The following is an 18,262-nucleotide window of genomic DNA, read 5'->3' on the forward strand; positions in this document are numbered from 1 at the left end:
GTCCCTTAGGCCTTGGCTTAAGTGTCACTTCATCCATGTGGCCTTGCTGCATAGTTGAACCGAAGGTCAGTGTCCCTTCATTCTCACTCATGGCAGCCTCCTTGTTTTCTCCAGGGCATCTTTATATTGTTCAACAGTGTTTTCAGTTTTTGTGATCGTTAGTTTGATAATACTGTCCATCCTCTCAATGTGGGCAGGGGTGGGAGGTGATTTTGCCTCTGCAAGGGCACAATTGGCAATGTCTGAACACGTTTTTGGTTGTCACAACTCAGGGGTAAACTATTAGCCTCTAGGGGCAGAGGCCAGGGATGCTGCTGAACATTCTACAATCCATGAGAAAACTGCTCATGACAAAGAATTGTTGGTCCAAAATGGCAACAGCGACAAGATTGAGAAACCCTACTCTACATGGTACATTCTGCGAAGGCAGGTGAACACTTTTTCGACAGTGTATCCGCAGCACCTGGCCCAGCGTCTGAGACACAGCAAGTGCTTGATATGTAGCTGAATGGAAATATTGATGGATGGAGGCAGGGGTGCTATTAAAACGATTTAACAACTAGTAGGGCACATTATGATCAATCAGAAATGCCAAACATAGCGCTGGAGCTGGGACGAGGAGGTTGTGCTGTGCCAACCATTATCCCTTTGGTTGCTGGACTGTGGGGAAGTCTGGGGGTCCTAAGGAAGAGGCTGAGGCAGCCCCAGGACTGGAGGATTCAAGGAACTCCAGGAAGTAGTCATTTACCATCTTAAGAGAAAGTATGTAAAAATTTTAACAATCTGCATGGCCCTACCAGTGCATACCTGCAAAAGTCATACCTGGATGGAGGAACAGGACAGGAGCACTAATGAAGCAGCTACTGAGTGGAGGAAGGAAAGGGTCTAGGAAGGACCTCCTTTTTGTATATGTGTGGACGAAGAAGCTCTATGCCTTTCACCTCTACTCAAATTAACCAACTAAGAGAAGGTATGAGGTATGCTAGAAGTATGCGTAGACATGAAGCTGGGGCAGAGAGAAAGGGTGATGAGGTTGGGGTGGGGAATTTGCTCTTTTTTTTTTTTTCTGTTGTTTTTCACAGCATGTTCTCTGAGCAGGGCTTTACTAATAGAGACAGACAGAAAGAAAAAAAGGTACCAGAAGAGTTGTTGTCCAGCCTACTTTCCCCATATGACCTTTTCAACTAACAAGGCACCAGGAATCCAATAGTAATATCAGCATCAATAAGCCTCTATGACTTTGTGCTTAGAGACTCTCCCACAGCATGCTCCTGAATGTCTCATTGGTTTTACCACCTCTTCTGTATGAGGAAGTCACCACCAGATAGATTCTGCCTGGCGGCTGGCTCTGCAGTTCTGTTAGCAGAATCTGGAAGCTGGAGAGGATGCTGGCTTTTAATACACCCTTGAGATATTGTCAACATGTGTAGGACTTGTTTCCATAGATTTTCTGCCATTGCCTGAACTTAACAGGTTCAAAAACATTCTTAGCATCTTCCCCACAACAATGCCCATTTCTGTCAATGCTAATTTTTGTATTTTTAGTAGAGATGGGGTTTCACCATGTTGGCCAGACTGGTCTCAAACTCTTGGGCTTTTCCCTCTCCACCTCTTCACTCTACCTTTCAGTCCAAGAACATGGCCGAGCTTCTTCTGCTTTTTTTTTTTTTTTGATAGAGTCTCACTCTGTCACCCAGGCTGGAGTGCAATGGCAGGATCACAATCTTGGCTCACTGCAACCTCCTCCTCCTGGGTTCAAGCAATTCTCCTCCCTTAGCCTCCTGAGTAGCTGGGATTAAAGGCACCTGCCACTATGCCCAGCAAATTTTTGTATTTTCAATAGAGACGGGGTTTCACCATGTTGGTCAGGCTGGTCTCAAACTCCTGACCTCAGGTGATCCACCCACCTCAGTCTCCCAAAGTGCTGAGATTACAGGCCTGAGCCACCGTGCCCGCCCTCTTCTACTCTTAAAAAACAACCCATTGCTTCTCCTCACATCCCATGCATAGCTATTATCCAACTATCTCTCTTTTCCTTCCCAAAAAAACTGCCAGGAATAAATGCCTGTGTTTGCTGTGTCCATACCTTCATGGCAATTATCCAACTTTTGCTGCATTTCTGTCCCAGCCACAGCCACACTTCTCCAATGTTTGCACACATTTGCTGTCTCTACTTCCTTGCAACATGTTTGTTCTGAACTCACAGAAATCTGGCTTCCAACTCCTCCTACTTGCTCTTCTGAAATTGCTTCTGAAAAAGGTCTTCAGTGACCCCCAAACTGCCCATCCTTAACACTCTTCTGTTGGGTAGACCCTCCTACTAGAAACTTGCTATCCCTGACTTCTCCTCTTCAGCCATGTATGACACTACTTCTGGCTCCACTTGTGCCTTACTGCCTGTTCCCTCCCTGACCCCTGACTCCACACATCCCCCATAACCATGAGCTTCCCCAGATTTCTGTTACTGCCTCATTGTGCCTGCCTTAGGCACTCACCTGCTTATGGATTATTCCCAAAGCTAGATCTCTGGGTTCAACCTTCCTTGAATTTCAGACCTGCACTGCCAAGTGACTTCTAGACATTGTACTCTTAGATATCCCAAAGGAATCTCCAATTCAAATGTTCTAAAACAGATCTTAGCCTCTACCTGCTCTTTCCCCAGAGTGCTCTTCCTCCTGTATTTCTACAGTTTAATTAATGGCACCACCATCCACCCTGTCCCAGAGCGCTGAAACTTGTGAGTTACAAGTCCTAGATTTGTCCCTCTTTCTCTCCCCTCACATCCAATCAATCTCCAGGTACCATACATTTTCTCTCTTAAGTGTTTCTAGAGCTCATCCCTTCTACAGACATTGTCCATATTTAAATAAAAATACTATTGTCTCCATTTGGCTCCTCATTACTTCTTGACTAGACAGTTATGATACATTTACCTTCTTTCCTGACTGTATTCAACCCTAACCCTTAAACAACTACACACGGCATTACTGTCTCCTGCTGTTCCAGATGGACCCATCTGGCTTTTCTGATAAGACTTTGAGATCTTTGAGGGCATGGATCACATGTAGTATTTTGCTGAATCCTCCAATGTACTCAGCACAGTACTGGGCCTAGCGTAGATGCCCAAAAGGAAAATGAGGCAGCCGTGAGACACATCTGCTAAGAGAAGGCTGGTGTTGAACTCTCAGCACCGTGGGATAAAGGGTGCTGCTCACCTCATTCCTTTGCCACTGTGAGAGCAGATTCTCAGGGTCAGCAAGACTTCAGCAAAGAGGTGGGGGATGGTTCTCTGAGGGGCCTGGGAAAGGAACCCCAGCAAAGACATCATCATGGATTGTGGAGTCACCGTGAGGGCTCAGCTAAGTTCGGAGACCTTGAACCCATGGGCACCAATCTGTAAGGTTGTGTGTGGTTGTCAAGCAGTTCTCAGTGGCCTGATGTCTTGGAAATAGGCCCTACCTGTTTTGTGGTGGTGGCTTCACCTGGGAAATAAGAAACAACAGTTCAAATCTTTTACAAAACGATTCTGTTTTCCTGAATTAGAGTGTTCTACTTCCATTGTCTTGCAAAAATCCTCACTCCTTTGAGGCCTGTGCCATGTGATTATCCTTCCCTCTAACCCCATCCCACTGCCGACTCTTCTTCATCACTGAGGACTTCAGCAGCTCTTTCCCCTTCCTCGAAAATTCTGCCATCAAAAGTTTCAACATGCACAGAGATAAGATGACGTCTGTAACATCCTGGCCACAAATTTTTTAAATCTCCTTAATGCCAGTGGCTTTTCTTTTCATTTCACTCACCCGCTACTGTGGCCCCACCTTGGACCCTTATCACTGAAAGTGTTTCTGGTCAACCCTCACCCGGACGCCCTTACAGTCTCCTGACCAATCATTCTGCCTCCAATCATGGTGAATCTTGGTTAAACCCCATCTTCCATCCCCATTCTACCCCACCCCTATACTCAAATTCTTTCTTCCACTGACCACTAGAGTAGAAGAATCCTTTAGAGTGAAATTTTTTTTTTTTTTTTTTTTTTTGAGAAGACTCTTACTCTGTCACCCAGGCTGGAGTACAGTGGCATGATCTCAGCTCACTGCAACCTCCACTTCCCAGGTTCAAGCAATTCTCCTGCCTCAGCCTCCTGAGCAGCTGATTACAGGCACCTGCTGTGATTGCCACATCTGGCTAATTTTTGTATTTTTAGCAGAGACAGGGTTTAGCTGTGTTGGCCAGCCTGGTCTTGAACTCCTGGGCTCAAATGATCTTCCTGCCTTGGCCTTCCAAAGAACTGGGATTACAGGTGTGAGCCACAGCACCCGGCCTGGAGTGATTTTCCTAATATGTAAAACAGAAGGTGTTATGCCTCTGTTAAAAAATCTACAGTGGTTCCACATCTACAGGGTCAAGTCAGGGTCCTTAGCCCAGCAGGCAGCACACCAGGCTGCTGTTGAGCCTCTCACTGCCATAACCTGGCATTTCATGTTCTGACATCACTGGATTGAAGACGGCTCCCAGTTCTTCTTGCCATTTCCTGAAGCCTCTTGGCCCTCTCTGTGCTGGGAAAGGTCATTTTCCTGCTTCTCTGTAAAGATGTTCATTTCATGTCCCAGCTCCAACACTGCCTTCGCTAAGGAGCCTTCCTGCTTGGTCTGGGCACAGCTAGGCACTTTCTCCTGCACTCCCGGTGCTTTCCGATACAGCCATTGCAACATCCATCTTATCAGATTAATATTATGAGTGCTGGAACCGTTCCTCTTCATCTGTGTGTCTCAGCCCCGGGTGCAGGCCTGGTGCAAAGCTGGCTTCCGTAGACATTATGAAAGGATTGGAGGAATGAGTTCCAAAGTCTTCTGTGTATAAGCAAGGTCAGACGAGATTCGGCTCTTAAATTACTTAAACCTCTTCTCCCTTCACCCTGGCTTAGTGCCCTGCCTGTATAATTAAATCCCCTAATAGAATCTACCCTGGCTTAGCACCACATACAAATCCTTTAGCACTGTGTAGTGGAAAGGCTCCCAAGTGCTTAGAGAAAAAAGAGACTGGTGATTCAGAGATGGGAAGTAAGACAAGTGGTGGACCTCTGCTTCTGAGGGACTACCCACCTGGGAGAAGTGGTGAATATTTTATATCAAAATCAATCATGTGGTCAGCCCTGTGCTAGCTAGCCACTGACAGTGAAGATAAAAGTTAAACAGCCTCCTTTTGTAGATCACTTTCTATGTACCATCTACAACTCTGTGGGGCAGGTATGGCTATTCCTGTTTCTTAGGTGAGAAAGTGGGCTCAATAGCACACAGTTAGCAAGTGCTCCAATATTATCATCTTTCTCTACCGTCCTCGCCCTTTCTCTCGTCACTGAATCCTTCCTCCTAGTGCTCATCACTTGTACACTCAACTTCCTCCATCCTGCCTCCCCTTCTATTCACCTTTCAACTTCCTTCTTTTCATCAGATGGTAATACCCTTGCCTTCCCACCGCCATATACACACCTAACGACTGCTGCCCTTATCCTATTCTTCTCTCCACTTACCCCAGAACAGTGGTCCCTCTTCCTCCTAAAACCTGTCCCTCCCCTGCAATTTGATGCTGTCCACCCTTACTGTAAGGAAACTGGCGCTATGAATTAACCTTCCTTTCATCTATAATAACTTTTCCATTAAACTGTGCCCTTTCCACTGGCTTTTCAAAAAATATGGTAATACTTAACAAGAGATCTACCCTCTTAACAGATTTTTAAGTGCACAATACAGTATGATCTGTAAGCACAATGTCGTACAGCAGATCCCTAACGTAACTGAAATTTTATTCCCATTGATTACCAACTCACCCTTCTTCCTAACCCTGGGCAATCACCAATACTGTTTCTGTGAGTGACTATTTTAGATACCTCATGTAAATGGAATGACACAGTATTTGTCTTTCTGTGACTGGCTTATTTCATTTAGTATAATGTCTTCAAGCTTCATCCGTGTCGCAAATAGCAGGAATTCCTTCTTTTTAAAGACTGAATAATATCCCACTTTCTGTATACGCCACGTTAAATCCATTATACATGGATTTTTAAATGTGGCATATACATAGAGTGGATATGGTTGTTTCCATATCTTGGCTATTGTGGATAATGCTGCAAGAAATATGGGAGTACTGACATATTTTCAAGATTCTCATTTCACTTCCTTTGGATAAATACCCAGTAGTGAGTATGCTGAATCATAGCGTCATTTTATTTTCAATTTTTCGAGAAGCCTCCATATTGCTGTCCCTGGCTGCTCTACCATTGCACATCCCCCACAACATGCACAAGAGCTTCAGTTTCGCCACCTCTTCACCAACTCTTACTGTTTTATACTTTGATGACTGTCCTCTCAACAGGTGTAAGATAATATCTCATCATGGTTTTGATTTACATTCCTCTGAAAATTAGTGATTTGGGCATCTTTTCATATACTGTTGACCATTTGTATGTCTTCTTTGAAGAAATATCTATCAAAGTGTCTTTAGCCCATTTTAAAAATGGCTTGTGTTTTGCTGTTGAATTTTATGAGTTTCTTATATCTTTTGGAAATTAACCCCTCATCAGATGTACAGTTTGCAAATATTTCCTCCCATCCCATAGGTTGTCTTTTCATTTTTTTTTTGCTGTACAAAAGCTTTTATGATTGATGTAATCTGACATATCCATATTTGCTTCTGTGGCCTGTGTTTTTCATATCCGTGAAATCATTATCAAGACTAATGGCATGAAGCTTTCCCCCTGTTTTCTTCTGGAGGTTTTACAGTTTCAGTTCTTTTGTTTAAGTTTTTAATCCATTTTGAATTGATTTTTGTGTATGATGTAAGATAGGGGTCCAATTTTATTCTTTTATATGGGGATATCCAGTTTTGCCAACATGATTTGTTGAAGAGACTATCCTTTCCACTTTGTGTATTCTTGGCACTCTTGTCAAAGATCAGTTGACTGTATTATATATGGATTTCTTTCTTTCTCTCTTTTTCTCTCCTTCCTTCCTTCCTTCCTCCCTCCCTCCACCCCCCTTCTTTCTTTCTTTTTCTGTTGATACAGAATCTCCCTCTGTCCTCCAGGCTAGAGTGCAGTGGCATTTCACCTCCTGGGTTCAAGCAATTCTCCTGCCTCAGCCTCTTGAGTAGCTGGGGTTACAGGTGCACACCACTACACCTGGCTAATTTTTTGTATATTTTTTTAGTAGAGACAAGGTTTCACTGTGTTGGTCAGGCTGGTCTCAAACTCCTAACCTCATGATCTACCTGCCTCAGCCTCCCAAAGTGCTGGGATCACAGGTGTGAGCCATTGTGCCTGGCCTTATTTCTGAACTCTTTATTCTGTTCCATTAATCTACATGTCTGTTTTTATACCAGTACCATACTGTTTTAATTATTGTAGTTTTGTAATATATTTTGAAATCAGGCAGTGTAATGCCTCTAGCTTTTCTCTTTTTTTCCAAGATTTTCACTATTTGGGGTCTATCGTGGTTCCATATGAATTTTAGGGCTTTTTATTTCTATTAAAAGTGCCATTGGGATTTTGATAGGGATTGTATTTTATCTGTAGATCACTTTGGATTTTATGAACATTATAGCAATATTAAATCATCCAATCTATGAACACAGGATGTCTTTCCATTGGTTTATGTCTTCTTTAATTTCTTACAGGCCTTGTTCTTGATCTTAAAGAAAAAGCTTTCAGTTTTCAACATTGAGTATGATGTTAGCTATGGTCTTTACACTGGCTTTTTTTCCCCCCTTCTTTTTTGAGTGCTTGCCAGGGAATACACTGGCTTTTAAAGATGCTCAATTCTTGCATTAAAACCGAACAAAATCACACTCTTTCTCTCTCTGACTTTCACAGAGACCCTCTGGAAACACTTATTTATATGTGCAGTCTCCATTTCTCACCTTCCATTTTCTCCTTACCAATTACATCTGGCTTTTGCCCTCCATGTCACTGAACCTCTTGCTTTAACCACCTCCGATCTCTATTTCCTACAGTCAATGGACCTTTTTAGGTCCTCGTGTTAATTGACTTCTCAGCAGCACCTGCGCGTTCTCTTCCCTTCTTCAGGAAATGCTCTGCCCTTGGCTTTCCCGACATTCCCTGTCGGTTTTTCTCCAGTCTCTCTGGTTCATCCTTCTCTGCCTCCTTTTCAGGGCCACCCTCTTCTACTTGAGGCTTAATTCCAGGCCTTCTCTTCTGAGCCCACCCTCTCTCCCTGAGCCAGTCTCATCCATGCCATGGTTTCAATTACCCCTAGATGTTGATGACTAACAGAGGCGTAGCTCCTGCCCCGACCTCTCTTCTGAACTCCTGCCTGTATATCCAACTGTCCTTTCAACCCATCTATTCAGATGGTTCAAAGTCTCCTGGCTGAGACTCACTCATGACGCTTGCCCCAAAGCCTGGTTCTTTACCACTGTTTCCTATCTCAGGAAATGGCACCACCACCCACTGGTACAAAGCTGGAAGTCTGGGACTCATCCTCTACACCCCTCTCCCCCAACTCTCACAGCCAAACCATCACCTCTTCTCCATTTTATCCTCTCGAACTTCTCACATCTATGTCTCTCCATCTCGACTACAAACTTTCCAGTCTAAACAACTGTCAATTTTTGCCTGGACTGCATCAAGCATCTCCTAACAGCTTTCCTTGGATCTTCTCAAGACCACCTCAAGTACACTGTTCAACTATACAGCCAAAGTGACCTTTTTTGAAATAGAAAATCGGACTGTCATCCTACTGCTCAAGTACTTCAGTGACTACCCCCTGCTTTAGAATCAACCTCAAAATCCTTAATGTGACTGATGAGATGACACAATGTTTAACCCTTTCCTACCTCTTCTGCTCATGTTGTATGATTTCCCCTCTCATTCTCTGAACTCTAATTCTACTGGCTTCAAAATGCCATCTTCTCTGTAGCTATGGTCTCTGCTCATTCCAGGAATATCTTTTCCATCTCCAGCTATGGTCTCTGCTCATTCCAGGAATATCTTTTCCATCTCCCAAACTCTCCTCATTGCCTTAGCTCCTACTCATTCTTCAGGTTTTAGCTCAATCATCACTTCCTCAGGATGACTTCCAGCTCCTTCCCGAAGAGCCCCAAGCCTTCTAATAAACACTCTTAGAAGAACACCATGCACCTCGACTTCATAGCCTTCATAGCCTTCATCACAGTGTCACTTTACATTTGTTTTGTGACAAATTTGTTTCCCTGAATGACTTCAAGCTTCATGAGGCTGGGGATTTTGACTGTCTCCTATTCCCCTGCCTGCAACACCGTCTGTCCAGTGACATTCAGTAAATACTTGCTGGCATCTTAATGCCATGCTCACTTTCCAGCCCCAGCCCTCTCTAGCTTCTGGCCTTACTACTCGCTGATAATGTCGTCGCTAAGTCATCAACAACCTTCCGACTGCCAAAACTGTGCTTCTGTGGAGCCCTGGTGCTCTACCGGCTGGACAGAGGGTTTCCTGCATTAAAATAGAATCTTGGTAGTCATTCTCCAACTCATAGACAACTAATGAGCTGATAGAATATTCTCAATGTAAAGCTTTTGTCTCATACTTTTCTGAACACTTGTCACCTGTGCTCTCTGATTTAATGCACTGAGATCTCTGATTTAGCTCAAAATTATATTTTCAGTTATTTTAATATATGAAAAATTCATGGTATTCTCCAAAGAGCTCCATGGTTTCAATGGGTTTTATGATATTTATAAACATTTATAAACATTTTTGAGACCCACTGGCCAAATCCAAGGAATTTGTTTTCAGTCTTTTGATTTGTTTTCTTGGTGGTATCTGCTACTACTTATCATGCTGTTTATTCATTATAGCCACAACTAGTTATTGAGCACATAATATGTTCTCCCACAGCCCCTTGTCCCTGCTTTTATGATGCCATTTACTACCTTCTTCTGTGATCTCTTCCATGTATTGTGGGTTCCTGGAAGTTATAGAGACCATGGTTTTCTTTTCCGTCTCTCTATAATCAACCCTCCTCTTGGGCCAGTCATGAAGATCATGTTTGTGGAATGCAGGAGTAGATGAATGAGTGAATAAACAAACAAATAAAATGCTGAGACCAAACTCAAATCCTCATCACCAGTGCTCTCACTCCAGTGTTCTGCTGCCTTCCCACTGAAATAGTCATAGTGACACAGTAGCTGGATATTTAAATACAACAGAAATGTTGATTTCACGTGTCTGTTTCAATACCCCTTTGATTTTACCACACACATGAAAAATCATAGTAGTTGACAATTTTATGGGGATATAAACGTTTCATTCTACAAGTAATTTAAAATGCCACGTATTATGTCTGTGGCAGAATTCGGGTAAATGAGGAATTACTAAGGCTTTCTTTTTTTTTTTTTTGAGACAGAGTCTCACTCTGTCACCCAGGCTGGAGTGCAGTGGCAGGATCTCAGCTTACTGCAACCTCTGTCCCAGGGGTTCAAGCGATTCTCCTGCCTCGGCCTCCTGTGTAGCTGGGATTATAGGTGGCTGCCACTGTGTCTGGCTAATTTTTGTATTTTTAGTAGAGACGGGGTTTCAACATCTTGGCCATGCTGGTCTTGAACTCCTGAACTCATGATGCACTCACCTCGGTCTCCCAAAGTGCTGCGATTACAGGCATGAGCCACCGCGCCCGGCCAAACCCCAGAAGGCTTTTAAAACACTCTGTGTTCTACTGTAACCCTGTGTCTTTGACCAAGCTGTTCTCTGGGTTCTGCCCTTTCTCCTGAGCTCATGTATCAAAATCACTGCTTTATCTTCAAGGCCCAGTTCAAAAATCACCTTCTCTATGATGGACTTGATAATTTATCAGAAATCCTTGAGCCAGTCTCTGTTTCACTTTAGCCTTGTGCACCTGATGGCATGTCACTTGCCCCTCTACTTAATGTTTGCTTCTTTAGCTGGCAGATGTGAATGTTCCTCTCCCACACTGCCTGTGGGCAGCCTGAGCCTGGGGACCATGCGTTGCTTGCCCTTCTGTAGTCTTGGGACTCTGACAACAGACATTTTCTGAATTCGATGTGGTTAGACTGGTCCCCCACTATTCATATGCTGTGTAAACATCTTTTTTTTTTTTTTGGCGTAAGGTGAATTTTTTTTTAACTAGTAGGGGTCTCTGACTTGACCTCTTCCTTGCTGGGTTCTGGCAGCCCTAACTGAGAACCCAACCCAGCTTCTTGCTCCCGCCACTGTGAGGAAGAGCAGCGCAAGAAAAAGCAGCTGCCTTGTGTGCTTTAGACTTTATTTGGGGAAAATTAGAGCTGCTTCTTTTTGAAGTGGAAACAGAGTCAGAGGTGAACCCTGGCTAATGAGAGGGAGGAGGTTTGCAATGAATGAGGCTCTCAGCTCTCAGGCTGTTTTTTCCAAACAACAGACAGACTCCCAGCACAGACTTTGGGCTTAGTGGCCACTCTGCTGACCTTTCTCTTTGGGTGCAGACACAAGCTCATCTTCACAGCCTTCCACACCATTGGTGTCTGCACCAAAGCAATGACAAGCCCTCCTTCTCCTCCTCCTCCACCTTTCCCTGGGGAACATCACATGCACGGTCTACTCAGCCCAGCCTAATGCATACACAGAAGTGGAAACAAGAGAAATGGAAATCCAGACCCAGACGCTTTGTTTCGGAACTGTGCCCTGCACAAATCTATCCATATTGCAGAAATTTCAACTCGTCCATCAAAGCATGTAATGATCAGTCGCATGCTGTTAAACCCAAAACCGGTTCTGTGAGCACCCATGTGACGCAGCTGTGCCTGTGTTGCAGCTTACTGCACAGAGAATGGAAAAGTCAGTAAAGGGAGAGCAGAAAGACATGTTGCTTGATAGAAAAGATCCTGGGCCCTCACATATACCTGAGATAAAGAGACGAAATGAAATAGTGTAGGCTTAGCAGAGTAACTGAAACATGGAAAGCTCTCAATGAAGGCTTTCTAACTAATGCTGCTGGAGGACCCATCTTTGTGGCTGGAAGCAAGCCCTTCTTCCATTGCTTCTGCTATTCAACAGCCTGTCCCATCACCCACCCCCAAAAGAAAGGCAGCATCCAATACTGCCCCCATCCCCTTTGTGTAACCATCGGCTTCCAGGCTGAGTGATCAGCAGAAGGAGTTCTTGGAAGTAGGGAAAACTGAGCCAGGCATCTGTGCTGATAGAAATTGCTCAAAGGGGCATGTAGGACACTCTGATTGATGCAGTGACAACTGTGCCAACATTCTTCCTTCTTTCTCTGGGGCAAAACAGCTCTAGACCCTAGGATAATTTGAAGCCTTTTTTTTTTTTTCCAAGCATCTCTCTCTTCTCCTTTTTGAGGTCCAAACGCAACACCAGAAATAAACCTACATATTGTCTGCCCTCTCTGATGTCCAGTCACAGTGTTCCTCTTCCCCTTTGCCCAATGCTATCCAGTTGCTGACACTTGTACAAGGGAACATTAGGGCAATAGAGAGAGGGGTGGTTTCTATTTCTGCATATTGTTTTCAAGGCTGGATGATCATAACTTGCCTACCCGGCTCAGAGAGCCTGCTGTCCAAAGACACCTCTCCCCAGCTTTCCAAGTACAACTCTGTGTATTTCAAAGGATTTCTGCATGGCCCAGATACTATGGGCACTGTGCAGTCTCACAGACCTTTGGCTTTTAATCCAAAGGGAACCTCTCAAGCAACCTGAAGGGGGTGGAGTGTGTCACCGCACACTGTTAGGCTGGAGAAGTGTTTGAGGGAACATATCAGGCATAGGATGGATAAAGGATTTTAAAATAGTTAACGTATTCCCATGGTTTAGAATTCAAAAGTACAAAAGGGTTTACAGGCCACTTTTCCTGGAGGCAACAGGTATTATTAGATTTTGTGTCTAGAGTTATACATAGACAAGCAAACATCCTACAATTCTCCTTCTTCCTCTTGTATAACATGAGCAGCAGCATATTATAAACACTCTAGGCATGCTGTTTTTTCCACTTAGCCATATATCTTGGAAATCATTCCCTATCAGTTATACAGCAAACTTACTAATTCTCTTTCTATGAATGAATAGGATACTATTTGACTATCTGGAAGTACCGTGAGACGTTTAACAAGTCCCTCTTGGGTAAGGGTGTAAGTTGTTCTTTCACAGTTCAAACAGTGCTATAATGTACATATATCTTTGTGCCCATATGCAAGGATAACAGCAAGTTCAATTCCTAAAAATGGAATCACTGGGTCAGACCGCATGGACATTTATGATTTTGACAAGTGTTTCCAAAAATGCCCTCCAAGGAAGTTGTACCAATTTACTCTCCCACCAGCAATATATGGAAGTCCCTGCTTTTCTACAACCTCATCAACAGTTTATCCATGTCTTTGTTGTTTGCCAGTTGAAAGATTTATACTTTACATATTAAAGAAATGAGTCCTCTGTGTAGGACTTAAACCTTTGAGTCCTAGAGGGAAGGAAGAACATCTCGTTTACCAGGCCAGCACTTTCTGAAGTTTAGAGTCTATACATATCTCTTGGATCTATAAGTAAGGGTCTTTATTCATGACGATTCTGGATTTCCAGCTACCACATGTGTGTCTGTTCTTAATGGGAAGAGAGTTGCCCTGGGGGAGGGGCAGAGACTTTGGAACAGAGAGCCCTGGGTTTCATGCACTGCTCTGCCACTGAGTAGTTTTATGATTGTGGCAAATCATTTACCCTATCCCCAAACCCAGTTTTCTCACATGAAAAATGGGGATAATAATAATTTTGCAAAACCTTCTGTCTGGCATATAGCAGGTACTTAATAAGTGGGAGCAACTTTCATTAATGTTAATAATCACTAGGCCAGATTCTATACCCTGGGGAACTTTCACAATGGACAGACCCTGGAATGGCCCTACCAGAGCCAAATGACTCCCAGAAGATTGCCAGCTCCTCCTCTCATCTACCTCAGCCTTCTAAACCTTGCAGGAGATCAGGAAAATCCCGGCGTAGGCCTCTGGGTGAGGGCTGGCAGCCCTGTGCTCCAGCCAGGGTCCCCTGCTACCAGCTGATGTTTGTACTCAGACTGAGTTCAGTCTGGCCCTGAACTAAGCCAGACTCATCCAATTACAGACCGGCAAGCTAGAGAAAAAACAGAGATCCTTGGGCCAAACGGGACCTGCTCTCATCCGCACGAGTCCATCTCGCTTGCCTTTCCAGAACAGTATGCATGATGAAGTCACTGAATACAGATCGCTAGCCCTGGCAGGAATGCTAGTCCTGCCCACAACTCAGGTTTCTATCCAGGCCTGTGGGCCTTCCACCTGCCACTCGAAAGGACTTCACAGGCTTTTCCCACACAGGTATGGCCCTATCTCCTGCACCCCCGGGATGGTGGAAATAACAGCTGTGCTCCCTCCCGAGAGCAGGGACCTGTGAGGAGGGGCCGCTGCTGATCTGCCTGATGTCCCCGCAGAACCCTCCGAGAGCCACACATTACTTCCCCTCTGGACGCCACATGCCCCTGTACCTGCTGGTTTCGATCCTCTCAGGCATGGGAGCTGGAACCTCCCTAGAGAACTGGCTGAGAAATTCAGTTTTTCAGAGCATATACCTTTACTCTTCCTTCCCCTGGGTCCGCCTCTTTCAGGGTCTGAATGTCTGTTCCATCCAAGTATCTCATTAGGGCAGAAGGAAAGCTGCCTTTCCCCTAGGGATACTCCAGACCCGAGGGAACCTTAGGCAAAGCGAACTTGTCGGATTGAAGTCCGCCGTCATTGTTTGTCTCCCACAGGCATAAAACATGCGTCTGGCTCGGCGGCTGGAGAACCAAGCAGGGCACAGACGCAACTGCGCGGACGTCAGCCCTGCCCGCCACGCTGAGACTGCCATAGAATCTCCAGATGGGGCCCCCTGGGCGGCCTAGGGGAGGGTCCAGGCTGGGGAAAAGGACAGGAGGAAGTGCCTGTAGGCCTCCGCCTGCAGGATGGATGCTGCGTCCCTGTCACGTCAAACTTGCCAGGACGAGCAAACTTCCAGGGGCCTACAATTCCACCCAAAGAAAAGGAACCCCCACACCAGTGTGACAGGCAAACACGGCTGGCGTGTGTCGCCCAATGGGCGTGCCTCGCGGCCTTCGGAGCCACAGAGAACCAGGACGCCCCACACCCAAGGCCCAGGCGTGCCGCGCTCGGCCTCCACGCTCCCCACCCCGGCCAGGCCCGGCCGCCGGGCCCCCGCAGCAGAATGCGGGCCTCCTCCGGACGCTGCCTTCTGCTCGCGGCTCTGCTCTCTGCTTGGCCAGGCCCTCTTCCCGGCCGCGGAGCGGGGGCTTCGGTGTGGCCGGCGCCTCGAGCACCCAGGGCCATCCGGGATGCTGGTGCCGGCACCAGCTCTGTGGCCTCGGGAGCAAGCGGACCACGGCCCCACGGGCAAGTCCGGCTTCTCCCGGCCACCCTGCTATCCTGGCCCCAGACTCGCTGGCCGAGACGCCGGTTCCCACAGGCCCTTGCCGCCTGGATGCCCACCCCGCGCCGCGAAGGCACATCGCTCTCTTTATTTTGTAAAACTTAGGGAAAATCACCAGCAAACCGAGCCCCAGTGGCAAGGCTGCCCAGAGTCCCCAACACGAACCCAGACGCACAAATCGACGGCGGCGGATTGGCCCGGCAGCTCCCGCCGGGCGGGCCCCAACCCTCCCGGCTCCTCTGTCCGGGTCCCCGCGCCCGGGCGTCCCGCGCCTCATGCTCCCCGGGTGGCAGCGGGCGCGAGGCGCAGCAGCAGGAGCTGCTGCGTCCGCGTCAGGTCCGGCTTGGCCGAAGGTGCGGAGAAGCCAGTGGGTGCAGACACCCTGAGTAAAGCGCCTTCGGCACCGCCCGGGGCAGGGACCCGGCGAGTCCCGCCCCAACCCGCGGCCTGGCCACGAGGCCAGAGATACCCCCGAGCCGCCGCGGCCCTCGGAGCTAGAGGCCGGTGGCGCGGAGAGGGAGAGCCGAGAGCCGAGAGCCGATCTAGACCCAGTCGGGAACTGCTACTCTCAAGGCGGCGGGGTGGACAGAGGGAGGAAGCGGGACGCGCTTACCCGAATGTAGAGGCGCCCTCGAAAGTACGCGGTGGCCGGACACAATCCCCGCGCGGAGCCAGTGCCCCGCGGCTCCTCCGCCCGCCCGCGCCCCGCCCCTCCGCTAGCTCCTCTGCGCCTTGGAGGCTCCGACCGGTTACCGCGGCTGAGCAGCTTCGCTTGGGCAGCGACTCCCGCGTTCGGCTCCCACGGGGTCGGCGCGCGTCCTTCCGGGCGCCCGCGGCTGGGGCTGCACACTTGAGGCTCCACAGCCTCCCCGGCGCTCCGAGGACTGCCCTGCTCCGGGAGTGGAGCCTCATCGCCCCTCCAGGTGGCCGGGGCTGGGGGCAGGTACCGCGCGACCTGATTGGCGCTGGCCGGAGTCCGGGAGAATCCCCCGCCAGAGAGGCTGATGCACGCGGGCCGAGGGAAGCGACTCAGTGAGACAGCGCAGCGGGCGCCTTCCAAAGACCCCTCCTCAGCTCCACCGCCTTTTTGCCTAAGAAATGGACACTTGGGAGGTCGGCGCCCTGGGAACGCCTCGGTACAGGGGACTTTGCGCGTTACAGATCGGACCCAGCACGGAAAATTCGGAGAGCGTGAGAATCTTAGGGTCCAGGGTGTGTCGCTGGCCACTGGAAAGGTACTGCCTCGAGAGCCTCCCGAAGGGCTCCTTTGCATTCCTATTTCCGGCCCGCACTGTGCCCGGGTTCGGAGTCAGGGTGTGTTTGGAGCTGTGGCGGTGAGGTCTGGCAGGAAGAGGCAGGACGGAGAAGCAATGCCTCGACACGAGGAGAAACCTTAACTGTGCGCTAGATTTCTTGATTGAAATCACCTTCTTTCAATGTCGTGAAACTCTCGAGTTGCTTCTTGTGCTGTACTCCACCCAGTAAGTTCTGACATCAGTAATTCAGAGGGTCAGCGGAGAGGACATGACAGCTCGAGGGGGGATAAGCTGTTCCTTCTCCGCACTTCCAAGCATCTCTATATGGAACGTTTACCTGTTCCGGTCTGATCATCTTTCTCTTGATCCTGCTTTCTGATCTTGATTGGACTGAAGACAAGCGAGGAGAGAGGGGTGAGGTCACCCCGGTTAACGCTCGGGAAGGGAGGGTTTCCACTGCATCAAAAGTTCTCTACTTATGCAGGGTAGTTAGGGGGATCCAAGGCAAAGGTGATCAGGGAATCAATTTGAAAAATAAAATTAAAAAACTCCAAAACGTTTAAAAACCGTGGACCCTCAGCCTAGGTCCAACATCTAAAGACGGTGAGTAAGAAATTTAGCACCTGGAGCAACCTTATTATTCCTAATGCACTGTTAAAAAAAATTCCAAGGCAAGCCACCACCTCATCATTCCAGCAAGTCTACTGCCTTGCAGCACTCCACTTTTTACTCTAACCTTCCTCACAGGTTTTAAATTTTGAGCTCAGGTTTTCAGGTGCAGTCTTTTCTCAGCACAGTTAAGGCTCATGTCTGTATTCCTTTGTCATCTCAAAGGCGAAACAATGACATATGAAGAGGGTATGTGGTTTTGTTATAAACGATAACACACACAGAAAAGTGAAGACAACATACCTTCATAGCCTAAGAATCATAAACCAAACACCACCCAGGTCATTGCTGTCACCTCAGAGGTTCCCCTCCTCCACCAATTCCCTTCCACAAGTCCTTCCCTTCCCCCTAAAGCAACTATCCTGACTTTATGGTAATTACTTCCTTATATATTTTTCTACCAATGTATATAAGGAAGCTTCAAATACATATTCAAATATATATAAGGAAGTTCCCACCAATTTGTAATGTAGGAATCTCTAACCACTACAACTGAGTTTTGTTTGGTTTTGTACTTTCTATAAATTGAATAATATTGCATGCATATTTGTGTATGCCTCTGGCCTCTCCTTCCATTTGGTTGTAAGATCATCTACTTTGCGGCATGTAGCTGTAGTTCATTCATTTTCATTGCTACTTAATATTCCTTTGTATGAACATATCACAATTTCTTTGTCCATTCTGGCACTTTAGACATTTGGATTTTTTTCCCATTTGGGGCTATTACAAATGATATTGCTAAGATTTTTGTATATATCTCCTGGTATGTAAATACAATCTTTAGGATGTATACCTTGGAGTGGAATTATTAGACTATAGGGTATGCATATATTTAGTTTTATTAGATCATGATAAATTGTTTTCCAAAGTGAGTTACAAAATTTACACTACCATC

General features: G+C 46.7%; 1 protein-coding gene across 6 annotated transcripts in view; it reads right to left on the reverse strand.

Annotated features, from left to right (window-relative positions):
* FAM163A (family with sequence similarity 163 member A) overlaps window positions 1-16,328 on the reverse strand; it is a 73,554-nt gene extending 57,226 nt beyond the window's left edge. For 2 of the 6 annotated variants that reach the window (XM_078356213.1, XM_078356212.1), the window contains exon 1: window positions 16,196-16,328. The gene's annotated coding sequence lies outside the window, so the exon portion shown is untranslated. Of the gene's footprint in view, window positions 1-16,055 lie in introns of all 6 variants that reach the window. The other 4 variants (XM_078356210.1, XM_078356209.1, XM_078356211.1 and 1 more) reach the window with 3 other exon arrangements.
* Window positions 16,329-18,262: the final 1,934 nt, after the last annotated feature.

The sequence above is a fragment of the Callithrix jacchus genome, chromosome 18 (genome assembly GCF_049354715.1).
Source record: "Callithrix jacchus isolate 240 chromosome 18, calJac240_pri, whole genome shotgun sequence".
Taxonomy (NCBI): Eukaryota; Metazoa; Chordata; class Mammalia; order Primates; family Cebidae; genus Callithrix; species Callithrix jacchus.